Below are 13,627 nucleotides of genomic sequence, written 5' to 3'. Positions count from 1 at the left end.
CCTTGAGAGGCTGCTCTGCTTTACAGAATGTGAGCATCTCCTGAACACTTGAAATGACTTCCATCATGCAGAGGATAATAATGCCTCAGTGAAGAACTGCAGCATTTAAAAGTAGTTGCTGCCTGCACTTAGTAGACCATATGGTGCAAATCATGCTACAAAGAATAGTGATAGCATTTTCTTCTTTTCTATTACAAATTTAGAAAAGGAATACACTGGGTACTGGTAATGACCAAAATCTGATTAACCCTGGAACATACTTATCTCCTCATCAAAGAGCAGGCAATCAGCATTTTGAAATGGGCACTCGTATAACACAGCTTTCAAGTATTTTGGCTGCTGATTTCCTCCCTCTGCCTCTGACACTTCTGTCCAAAAATACAGTCTTGCTGTAATTGACACAAAATTCCAACCATCCACATCCAGGAAGTGCTCTGAAGCCAGGGTCTCCACTCAGTGGGAACTCAAGCACTGAATTTTGAGCTTTTTTATCCCATCACGTTCCCGTAATTTGCTCTCAGCCTGGGATTTGACATGAGGCAATCATGCTGAAGTTCACTCAAATAATATCCAAATTAATACAGATTCCAAAACTCCTACTTAATTTACTCATATTGATCTTGCCAGTCACTATGCATTTGATTTTGAAGATCCTACAGGCAGAAGTTTAGTTCCCTGGATCTTATATTCATTTCCCTGAATGCTGACTAGATAAAAGAATAGAAACTGCTGCTGCTCAGCATCCATTAGTGCCTGTTCTCTTGATGGTTAAAATTGCTTTTGATTTTTGGGCAATGCCTTAGATCTTTGGCATTAAAAGCTGAAATATTGGATCTATCCATTTCTTCAGTTTAGGGATTTTTCAGCTATAATGTGTTTAAATGCCAAAACCATTCCATAGTCAGGAAAGTGTCAGTTCTCCCTTCCTGTTCTTTTGACAGTGTGGGTGGAACTAAGCTACAGAGTAACAAGGCTTCACAAATAACTAAGCTGGAGCAAGGCTTCACAAATAACAATTTTGCTATTTTGAAAAGGGCCAGTATTATTAAGTATTCATATGCACACAGGCCTGGTGTGTTTGTCTATCACAACATAATAAATGCTGTTTATTTATACATTTATTATACATTATTTATTCATACATTTTTGCTATTCTGTTCTTGAATCTTGTATTTTATGAACACAGCAGTGCTGTAACTTTGTGCAGGTAATTGGCTGTAGTTGATCAGCCAGAACATCAGCTGCTCCCCCTCCCCTTTTTACCTTTTGCCTGTACATCAAAATCCAGCTGTTACTGTGGCATGTCCTGTTAACTTCTGTTAGTTTGGCTCCTGATATTAAAGATGCTGTATCTTCTTGTATTTTTAGTATTAGGCAAAATTATTTCCTAATTGCAAGGTCCAGCTTGAGGGAGGAGTGTGCATTGAGGGAATTCCTCTGACATTCTTTCTGCTGATGAACTACAACTGTACCTGTCCTTCCCCACTGGCAGCAGCATAATGACAACTAAAGAGATAACTCCGTGTGTTCATTGTTCTGGCAAGGCCATAAATATTTCAGTGAATTACTGAAATCAGAAATAGAAGAGCCCTGATAAATTATACAGAGTATATCCTGAACGCAGCTGTACAGCTCCCTTTTTAATAGTTTTTGCTAGCAAAAAAATTAATATCACTGCTGTGTGCTTTAAAGGTAAAAAGCTTATATTTGTCAGCTAAACATTAGCTGAGACAGTACTTCCACTAGAAAATATTGATTTGGTGACATTAATATGTATTATTTCTTTGAAACTTTTAACAACAACAGAAGAAATGAGTTTTCCCAAAAGGAAATTTATCAACTGTTTTATTCAAAGGAAAATTTCTTGGTTTTTCTAGTTCCTGAAGGTTGATTTTTTTTTTTCCTCCTAACAAAAATACTTGATGGTAAGATAGTTTCATTTTTTTCAAAAGTAATATGATTAGGTTATTCAATGAACTTTTTGCTGTTGAATCTTATTTGAGTTGACATTAAAAAGAAAATATAGAAATCTCAGCATTACATTATTTTAATTTTTACAATAAACATCAGTTATATCCAAGCTGAGAAGTAGATCTGTTTCACATTATATTTCAGACCTTGTTAAATTTTTGCTTTCCTTTGAAAATCAGAATGTTTCATTAAAAATTTGATACCTTTTTTGCAACTCTGTAGATTCATTGCAAATCAGATCACAGGAAGAAACCCAAAGGTTTCTTTAATTTTTATGCAAGTACAACTTATGTACTTGCATAAAAATTAAAATTCAAAGTTGCATAACAAGGAAAATGGCTTCTGTAATCTTCAGGAAAAAAATCCAATCATATTTAATATCATTTTACAAGGATGCAGTCAAGAATGCAAAAGCTTTTTTTTATATAACTATTTACTTGCAGCAAGACTTTTAATTTTCTGGAAATCATTTAAATGTCCAATTTTGCCTGCTTGGTAAAAAAAAAAAAAAAAAAGAAGAGTTGTAATTCTGACAGTGTTCATAGAATTGTAATTTCAAAAAGAAAATCTGTCCAAGAATTTGAATATGTTTCATTGCAACAGAAAATAAATGTTGCAACTAAGAAATGTAATACTGAACAGTATTGAAAATAAATGAAATTGCGTGTGTATAAAAATTAGTTTGAAATGGGAGCACTAAACCTCTGAGACAAGTCCATTCTCTCTCCAGTCAGTAAATCTGATACAAACTGCTTTACTGATGTCATTCCTACACTTTGATTAAAATTATTGCCCCAATTTTAAAAAGGAATTTGAGTCATGAAGCAGCTGAGTTGTTCGTTCATAGGTAAAAACAACAAAAACTCAAGGATTTAACAAAAGTCTTCTGAATTTAATACTTACATTTTTTTCTGATTAAGTGTCTTATTGATAGGAAATCCTGAAAGGAGCTTTTTTTTTTTTTTTCTTCCTTCCTGGACAGTATCCTACAATTACTAGAATTTAGTGTTACACTAGAGATGGTGTTCTCCAGCAGCCTTTGGTAACTGTCAGGTTTATCAGTGACTTGTAAAAATTCTTTGCTTCTGGTTTATCATTACTGCGTGTGATGTTTATGCAGTGACTTTTCATTGAACAGAAATGCCTGGGCTGTGAAACATTGTCAGGGAGCACCTTTGCACTGTCTGCCCTGGAAATCTTCATCAGGGAAGGAATGACTGATGAGGAAGCACAGACAGCCACGGGCTCCCTTTCAGGTTTCTGACAACATGAGTTGGGTTTCTTGCCTTCTTTATCATAATTGCTGCAGCTCAGTACAGTAGGTCTGATGCAAAGTTTCAGTGCTGTGTGCTGGATCCACATTAATTTTGTAATGCATGGTTATCCACATATTTTTTAGGTGTTTTAGACTTAGAGCTGTGGTTTTCAGGCTGTACTGGATCATCAACCACTGAGCTGCAAAAGTCTCATGACTGATTTACAGCTTGTCTGCAGAACCTGGACTCTTTTACATTCTTTTCAATTGCAAGATTTGTTATGATAATCTGGGATAAGTTTTGATGTTGGGTGGTGATCTCTGACTCAAAAAAAAAAAAAAAAAAAAAAAAAAAAAAAAAAAGAGGCTTCCAAGCTGTAAGCGTCATCATTGATGAAATACTAATATTTAAGTGCTTCTCTGTACTTAGAAGCAGTGCCTATAATGTTATGGAAATAAGTTATGCCAGTGCAGCCAAATCAAGGCTAATAAAAATAGAACAGAAAAAAAAATCAGAATAACCAAAAAAAAAGAAAAAAGAAAACAAGACCAAAAAACCCCCTTTTGCTGTTTTACCTTTCACTGTGGTTTTGTTGTTTTGTTTGGTTTTAGTGTTAATTTTGGGGTGTGAATACAAGTGCTGTCTGATGAGCCTTGAAAACATTCTCTAAACCGTGTTTCTCTGGCCAGGATTGCCTTGGGTTTACAAGAAATACTTTAAAGGAGACAAGAGAGGAGTTTTTTGGTGCATAATATAATTAAAATGTATCACCTCCATGAACACAAGACATAAAAACGCCTTGCAAATGGAAAGCAGAACAAATGTCTGCATATAATGTAAATTACACAAAAGTGTAGAAAAGTAGCACTCAGTAGTTTGCCAACAAGGCATCAGAAAAGATTTAGCTGGGAAGGACCTGCAGCAATCAGACCGTGCATCCGTGTGCCTCCAGCAACACAAATTATTATTAGCTCAGACAAACAGGTATTTGTCTAACACATCCCACTGCTTCTGTGGGCCAGCTATTGCTATCCTTAATTATCTTTGCCACCAGATACCTTTTCCTTTGGCTTAAATCCTCCTCACTGTGGTTAAAGCCTGTTACTGCTTGTCTTGACCCCACTATTTCCTCTTAGTGGGAGCATTTAAAATATTTGAAGGTCATGTAGCATCTCCACCCTGTTTGCTGTTCCCCCAAATGAGTGACACCAGTTTGGTGAATTTTTCTCTACACCACATCTCTCCTGGCCACTTCCTTACCTTTGCACTTCTCTGACTTCTCTCCAATTCATCAAAGTTATATTGAGTTCTGTACTTGAGAGCTTCCTGCAGGAGACAAAAATGGAATAACCTTGTTTGCCTTAACACGAACTCACACCATGTCCCAAATGGGGCTTCCTTTCCCCTGTAGCTCCACGTTTCTGGCTCCTGTGAAGTTTGGACTTTCTTCTGCTCCCAGAACCAAAGGTATTTGGGTGTGCCCACTTCCCTCTGGGCAGCTGATTATCCACATCTTGAATACAACACTTTGTTGTTGTCTTTATCCAGCTGCACCCTCTTTACTTCAGACATTTGATCCAGTTAGTCAAGCCCTTACAAAATTCTAATCTTGTTTTTCAATGGCATTTCAAAGAAAGGTCCTTTTACCAATGGGTTTTAAATCCTGAATTATCCCCCAAACTCCCCTTCCTTGGGCTAAACCCACGTTTTGTTGAGTGTGAGTGAGGAATGACATTCTTTTCACCTAACTGGCCTTACTTGGGGGTGTTGTTACAGGGCCCAGGAACTAGACCCTGCTTATTCAATTTGGTGTCCAAGTATCAGAACATTACAGTGATTATGGACAAGCAGAGAAGCCAGATAAAAGCTGACACTAATAAGGACAGGATAATTTTAGACTCTGATCAAATCAGAAAATACATTTAAATATCAGTTGTGAACAAGTTACATGCTGATTTATTGGTGATTGAATATGCATGTTAATCCCCATGTTTCACAGCAAGGAAAAACAGAATTTAGTGTCTAAAGCTTGTATTTCAAGACAGTTCTTTAATGTGACCTAGATTTCAGAACTCTGTTGTTGCTGCTAGAAAAGCAAATTATTCTCTCTCCATTCACTTACCTTTAATGAGAAAAGATGAGTCAGCTTTTGAATAGGCACTGCCTGTCCTGACTTTCAAATCAAAACATTTTAATAATGAAAAACAAGTGATATAATAATATCTTAAAATACAGATGACCTAACAAGATTAGTGCGGTCTCATTAGGATAATTTCCAGCATTTTTAATCTCTGGAAAAAAAAAAACTTCATTAAAAATCTACAGACTTGTTTCATTCAGACTGTGACCCCTCTATGAAAAAATTAGTTGACTTTGTGCCTCTTCCCATACAAGTTGTATTTGCTTTTGGTAACTATGGAGACTGAAGTCAAAACTCTCCAGATTCAGCAATTTTACTGGATGGTAAATACTTCCTAAACTGTCTCTCTATTAATTTCTGTTGACATAATGCTTAGAATTTTGATATATTAATCCTTCATTATAGCATGGTGTTTTGACATAAGGGAGGAAACAAACTCTGAAATTCTGTTGGCACGGAAATGCAAATTGTTCCCAAGTTGGAGAAAACACCCAGGGGAGGCAGGAGTTGGTCTCTGCCCCAGATCAGTGTCTGCAAGCCAGAGAATACCGTGGTGAGACAGGAGTTTATCCTTGAGGGGTCAGTCCCAGATCCAAGTCTGGCATCCCCCGTTTGCAGTGGCAGGGAGAGCTCAGACTGAGCTGGCTGTGGGCAGGGTGGGTACCCCAGTGTCCCCCTGTGGGTCTGGGTGTCACTGAGCACCTGTGCCACCATTTGAGGTGACCAGAACCAAAGTGACCATGGCAGCGGAGCTGACCCAAAGCACTGTGTGTGCTTTTGGCAGGCAGTGCTGAGTTCATTTTCTTTGAGCATCCTGAGAGATCTGGATTCATGCTGACAAGGGGAAGGGGGATGAGCAGCATTCCCTTTGTTGGGAATCAGTGTGTGCTGGAGCTGTCAGGGCTCATCTTGTCTCAGAGGGCTCGTAGGCTTTGCTGTCAGCTCCTGCAGTTGTCACATTTTTTCACTTCTCCTCAGTAGGTAGGAGTGAGAAGCTGAGGGCCAGCAGAGTTCCTCAGACATACACGGCACAAAAGTGTGTTCGTTTAAATGGAAAGAAGTACAAGGAAAGCTGATTGCCAAGAATGAGAGAGGAAGCTTTTTTAAAAGTGTGTTTTAAGGAGAATTTGCTAGAGGAAAACATAATTACTTGGTGCTTGTAAAGGAGACCTAAAAGAGGTACAAAATGCACGTATGGCTCACACTAGATGTGTTACCTCGTGGCATGAGGCATATGGATCATTAACTGGGAGTTAAGGAGGGAGATTTTTGCCTTGCATTAGTGATTGCTGTGGGTATTGTGTTTGGTAACAGAAATTTTCTTTTCACTGTAAATTTTACCTTTACACTTCAGGTAAAGTTCAGTATGCTAAATGGAGGCACTTTGTGTTTTTTTTTCCCCCCCTCGGATTTATAAGAAGAAAGGAGATCCATCTTAGATTTTAAGAACTTTTAACATTATTTCTAAATTGTTTAAAATTATTTCTAAAAACCCTTCTCTTACCCATGTGTAGCTAAAGGCTTTTTTATATCAGGCTAAAAGGATGTCTTGCGTTGATGTATTCTTACAATTCTTGCTTCAAAAGGAAAAAATATTACTGTGGTCAGTCCTTGCTGTGAGATGAGCTGAGCAGAGAGTGGTTCTGTCTCTCTATTGTAGGTGGTTTATGCCAACCCCTTCTGCAGTTTAATTTCATCATCAGTGCAAAAAAAGTGAGATATTACTTAGCAAGAAAGGCATATCATGTAATACTATTGCTTTTTAAATCTCAGACAATTTCTGCTCCATTCCAATTTTAGGCAGTCATTTTAATTTGTTACCAATGAATGCCTTCTAATTAAACTTGCATTTAACGATCACATGCGTCAGTGAGCAGTGGCAGCTGACAGTGATGGAAGGGGGTGGAAAGCACAATGGATGCTGACAAGAGAACTTGATCCAGTGAGGGAAGGAGATGGGTGAATTCCAGAACAGAGGAATCAAGGGAGCACGAAAAGAAGGAAACTGGGGAAAAGAAATGATTTCTTGGGACATACAGTGAAGGATTCCAGGCTATTCCTAATTACCTGGTTCCGGTGGTGAATGCCCTGTGTGCAGAGCCTTAAATTCCTGCAATAAGAATGGGTTATTCCAGGTTCTTTTTAATAATCTGAAAGTGGCTTGTACCAATTCAGAACAAGAATGTTCCCCAGAGAGTAATGCCATGAATTTAACTTCTTTTAGCCTATATGGCATTGGTGTGAAATTCCCCAGTGCAGGACTGTTTCCCTAATTTAAGAATTAATTATGTGTTCCCTGTGTTCTCTTCAGCAGTTCAAGATTCATAGGTATAAACAAAATTAATTTCAATTTAATTTTTGCAGATATTCCTCAGAAATTACTTTATAACTTGCAGTGTGCTCAGTCAGAATGGAAGCAATAATGCATTCTTGACTCATCCCAAGTGGACAGCATCATGTTAACAGTCAATAGTGGGAAACTGCAAAGAAAAGCTTGCAATTAATTCATAGAAAGGAATATTAAAAAAAAAAAAAAACTGGAAGGGGCTGAGAAAAATGTAATGAGGAACATGTGTTTACCATTTTTCAACCTTAGCAGGGAGCAGTTCCAGCCCTGTGATCCTCGGGTACTGCATTTCTCTCACTGTGTCACTAATTGAGACTTGGCTGTAGAAGCCTTTAACACTAAAATAAAACAAAACATCTTTAACTTGGCAAACAAAACAGATGGGAGCCACTGGAGGATATGGAACAGATTTCTTTTTCTTTGCAGCCTTTTCTGTGAAATAGGTGGATTTCTGCATTCTTCAGTTTTCTGATTATTCTGTATGGTCTCCACCTTATCAACAGATTCTTGACCACAGTAAGCCACATAATTTGGAGTGGTTGATCACTGCATCCTTTTGTATTTTCACTGGATAGTCAGTAGCATTTTAGAAAGAAGCAGTGTAGGTGAAAATTACGAAAATCAGCATCAAGTAATCAGTATGTTAAATGCATTTTTAAAAGCAAATACTAAGAGCCAGCGGTTTATACAAAATCCAGTGTTTGTTTGGTCAGAAGAAGCTGGTCTGAAATCCCTCCCAGATTCCACTATCCCTCACTTTTGAAGGTTTATGCTCTCCTGAGCGAATGCATTAACAAATGTATTGCACCCATAACTGAAATGTTACAATACTGAGGGACAAGCAGCTTCATGGTATCTTGGCCTCCTCAAAATCCTTTTTTGAACATCTGACCATCAAATGTGTGATGTGGAAAGACTTTGGAAGCCAGTTGATTAGAAGCATATTGAAATAAGCTTGGTTTTTTTGATCCAAGTTGCTAAAGAATTACTTTTTTTCCAAGAGGTAATTATTTTGTATCATTTTGACTACTACTAACCTCCTTCACAGATTAAAATGAGCATCGCTTCCTCTGTTTGCTTCTTATCTTGTTAAGCATCTAAGAGTTTTGTAAAATTTTGAAAGTAGATAATTAGTTTCTCTGAAAAATATGTACTTTGGGGTTTTTTTTTTCTGTTGTATTTCCAACATTCAGCTTCTGAAAAGGTACAATTTTAAAGGTAATTCTTTATCCTTCTTAAAGACACAGCACGAACCTCATTGCTCAGGTGACTGTAGCGCTCACTCATTTCTGCAGAACTTCAAATTGTGCAGAGTTTGTTGTGACTTTGGATTTCCTTGTTAGGTAGGAGAGGAAAATGTCTGTAGTAATGTCTGACCACATGTGCTGTTTGAGGTCATTCTTATTTCCCTAAATTTTAGTCGGTTGACTGGTCATTGTTCGTAAATTGCAATTGCTCTTGTGTTCAAACTGTTTCTAATTAACTGTACCAAGCTTTTCACAGACAAGTATTAGAATAGAAGAAAGACATTTATAACAGTTTGTCATTTCAGAATTACCAAAAAGATCTAAAAGTTGTTCATATAATCCTTCAGCATGAAACACAAGCTATTTAATAACCCCTCCTAAATTTTAAGTTGTAATTGTTTTAATCCAAGATTAATGAGTTTGCCAACATAGATGGGTCAATATGTTATGATTAATAAGTAGTGGAAAAACACAAGCTCATCTTTCACCGTGCCCTGAATGTCCAAAGTAAGACAAAAACTGTTCCTGAAGCCTGGTTTCTAGGAACAGACTGAGGGGACACAAGCCAGTCTGCCAACCATAGTCCAAATCAGCAGAAGTTTCAGTTGCTACTATTTCCCAGATGTCTCTACTAGAAGACTACTGAGTCATCTTTGTTTCATTAAGTGACCAAAAACAAAAGAAAAAACCAATTTTTTTTTTTAAATGGAATTTGATATGTGAAAAAAAGGAATGGAATGTCCCCTCAGCAGAGTATTATTTATGAAAGGAAACATATTTGGTTTTGGGAAGAGCACTTGAAAGATCTAAAGTGACAAGCAAATGCCAGGAAGTGCATATTCACTGCTGAAAGCTGTTTTCCTGAACCTGACTGTTCATTATTTAATTCACAAAAAAGCAGGAATATTACCGATTAAAAACAGCTTATATTAATGATAGCCTCAAAAAATACAAGTCCATTTTGTGCCTGCACCCTTCTGAACACTCTGGATGAACAAGGGTGGATATTTCTCTGCTGATTTTTGCTTTAGATGTGTCAAATTCCATAAGTCACAGAGAGGAGTTCCTCTGCTGGTCTCACACCATGATACCTCTCTGGGATATTCCCATATTCCAGTAGCACTCAGCCGACTCAAACCAGGAAAGTTAGAGCCAGCAAATCAGACCTTCAGCTTTCCATCCTCTTTGCATTGCTTAAATAGCTCAGAAGAGAAGAGCCAAAGGCACTGGGGATCTTAATTAACACCTTTTCCTTTATTATTGAACCCACTGGAGGAAGGTTTAAATGTTGATAAGAGCTGAAATTGATGGCTATTGAAAAGAGATCAGAATTCGGAACCACATTTATCAAGTGACAGAGAAAACTGGTTTTAATGTCCTTTAGCAAATCTTCTGTATCAGAAACTCTTTTAGCAGGTAATTCCTGTTTCTTAAAAAAACCCATCATTTTTGAGACTTGATACTAAATACAAATAAATTATCAGGAGATAAATAAAGGCTATGAGCTGGCCCATAATCTAGTATGTAAAAAAGACATGTACAACTGAAAAAGTCATAAAAGGATATGTAACAAAGACATCCTTGTTTCTGTTCTTTATCAAAGAATGGTTCATTGTGATACAGAATATGTGTACAATGTGGCTTTAGCATTGCAGGTAGGTACTACATCCCTTAAACTTTAATATTAAACTTAATATTCCAGATGCTGACTGTTTACCCATAATAGGAAGGGAACCACAGCCAGAGACCCTTTTAACGGTGGATAGCAGAGGTGTGAACAGTGCTGGAAATCAGTTTGTGTCTCACAGTAAGAGCACTTAGGGTGAGATTGGCACCCCTGGGAGGCAGCTGTCCCTGAGCACTCCTTCCAGCTCCATCAGTGCTCTTTGGTGTCTGCTGTGATGGGAGGAGGGTTTGAAACTCTGGCCCCAAGGTCAGAAGAAAGCACTTAAAGACATGCTTATCTAGAAGCATCTAAATAGGGCAAATCTAGATAGAATCCTAGCGCACAGTGCATTCATTTTAGAGATTCTTACTATAGGCTCTAAATATCTAATTTCCTTTGAGTAATTTTGTCAAAAATTAAGCAAAATAGAGCATTTATGGACTGCAGAATTTTGATGTCAGGATTGCAGTGGTTGAGTCAACTGAATGTTCTGCTGTTGTATCTGCTTTAGTACTTTTATCTGCTGATCTCCACATATCTTTTGCTTTAATAATTTTTAACTAGATTATTTGATGGTGGGGGGGAAAAATCACCCAACCACATTATTGCAGTTTCTAGGTTTGATAACTTCCCAGGAAAATGAGGCTTTTCCCCCAATACCTGTATTTCCCCCTTTTTCCTTTAGAGACATGAGGGGTCATGCCATGTGTGGTGTTATTGAGGGAGAGCACACACATTCTCTCTTGGGAGCTGCAGGCAAAGTCTTCCATGTCTGTCACTTCCTACAGGTTTATAACTGGGGCTGATGCTCATCTCTGTTTTTTCTGGGCCCCACAGTGTCAGTGCTGGTGCAGGTTTTGTCCTGTTAGGCCAAGGAGGTGATGAAGAGGGATGAGCTCCACGCTTGTCAGGGATCAGGAAGGTTCTGTTTGCCCGAGGGCTTCATTTCCCCTCAGCTTTATCCAGCTGCAGGGCAGTGGTTATCCACTCTGTGGTCATCCCAGCTGGCAGCTCAGGGAAGGAGGAGCAGTCCCCAGGGACCCTGGGGTCTGTGCTGGGGACTGCTGGGGCACAAACAGCAGCAGCTGGTTCTTTGGTTGTGTTTGTCACAGAGAATTACAGACATTTCTTTGGCATTAACCCGAATTAAATGCACATAACTCAGAACAAAGTGCTGGTAGGTTATTGTGTGTTTTGGCTAAAGCGCTCTCTCTCAGGAGACTGCTCTTCCTTCTGCATGCACAATTGCTTTTGCAGTTTTACCTTTTCTTTACCTTGCAGAAGGTAAATAGTCACAAGTATTTGAATAGCAAGAAGCCCTCTGTTTTCTGCTGAAATGAACTAGTTTTTAAATACTGTAAATCTGCGATTTCTTAAGATGATCTATGCAGACAACTGAAGCCAAATATATTATTTATGAAGATTCATCAAGGAGACTGTAGCAGTTCACACTAGAGATTATAAATATGCGGGAAATCTGAGATTGCTGGAGTTTATGTAGGCTAAATCCTGTATATTTCAGACTGTTTTTCTGACTTTTTCTGCTCCTTTACCTCCCATTTACTCCAGGTGAGAGCTTAGCAGCCTTTCAAAGCAAGTCCTGGGACAAACAACAAATTTGACCCTGGAGGGTGTGAAAAAATAAAGCAGGAGGAAGTAGAACAACTTATGAATGATTCATGGAGACAGTGAGCTTGGAGGAAGTGGAGATGATGTCTGGGGAAATTCGATGCAAAACATGAGAGCTTCCTAGCTACCAGGGGAAATACAAGAAGTAGAAGTACAAATCTGAAAGGGAAGGAAAGTAATAAAGAGATCAGCACTAAAAACCTAGTGGAGAGCAAGTAAAAAATTCGGAAAATAAAAGCATTAAAAAACCTATAGATGTAGGTGGAGTGTGGAAGCATACAAAGAATGGATAGGATACACAATCTAATGCATACAAAGTCAAAAAGGCAAATAAAGCATTGGAGATATTTCCAGAGTTCCATTTCTAGGTGACAAATGTATTCAGTGAATTTGAAAAGCAAAGTGTTCAGTGTGTAAGGGAAGAGTACAGAACATTTATTGCTACCTATGTACAGTTCTTCAGTTAGAAGAGGAAAAAAGGCCATAATTTTAATCAAATCACCAGTGGAAAAAGGTGCAATTATCACTGATAAATGAAACAGGTGATGTAGGGGATCTGTGTGAGCACAGAGCAGATCCTGGGCTTTCACTCATAATTGAGCAAATCTCTTGTCATTTATTTGGACATGCATGCTTCATGCAGGAAAAAGGAAAGGCCAGGGCAGATGGAAGCAATTGAGGGATGAATCCCATAGCCATTTAAATAATCAGAAAATACTCATGCTGGATAAAGATCCCATCTTTCATGGGAGAGGAAGGAAGAACCAGTGAGCATGTCTGGCATATTTATAGTTTAAAATCCTTTTCTTCCTCCCTTCATAATGGAGTCAGAGCCCGAGAGCTGCTACACAGCAGCTGCTTTGTGTTTAAAGGGAAGTGGCTGTGGATTGTTCTCTGTGAAAGGCAGTGGGTAGTGTGTTCTGAGGAACAGATTGTATAGATCTGCTCTCAACTGAAAATGGGAAAAAGCTTGATATAAGTGACTAATGGGGGTAAAACTGATAGAAAAAAAAAAAAATTAATCCAATGGGTTTTTTTCTTTTCCAAGCTGTACTGGCTGATCACAGTGCTGTTCTAGTTCCCAGTTGTCAAGTTCCCTTCCCGAGTTCTGGAGTTCTGGTTCCTTGTTGCTCCTCACTGGGTGCCTACAGGTGTAATTCCTTCCCAGGAGGTTTGCAGCAGCCCCAGTGTGCCCAATCCTCATTCTGTGGCTGTAATGAGCTCTGTTCATACTGGAGAACTCAAGTTAGCCCTCTCCAGACTTGTAAGAAGAACCACACTAGGGAGAAAGGTGTGACAACAGAAGAAAGTCAGCCTTTTAAAAAAGAAATTTAAAAAAATAAACATGTGCACTTAGGGCAGTCCTTGGGA

The 13,627-nt window shown here is 38.3% G+C and overlaps 1 protein-coding gene across 1 annotated transcript in view; it reads left to right on the top strand.

Moving 5' to 3' along the window:
- The window catches only part of STXBP4 (syntaxin binding protein 4), a 64,787-nt gene that overhangs the window by 34,379 nt on the left and 16,781 nt on the right, over positions 1-13,627 (top strand). The gene's annotated exons all lie outside the window — the stretch shown is intronic.

The sequence above is a fragment of the Melospiza georgiana genome, chromosome 21, assembly GCF_028018845.1.
Source record: "Melospiza georgiana isolate bMelGeo1 chromosome 21, bMelGeo1.pri, whole genome shotgun sequence".
Lineage (NCBI taxonomy): Eukaryota > Metazoa > Chordata > Aves > Passeriformes > Passerellidae > Melospiza > Melospiza georgiana.
Note: the sequence above shows the minus strand (reverse complement) of the source record. Positions and strands in the feature narration are given on the sequence as shown.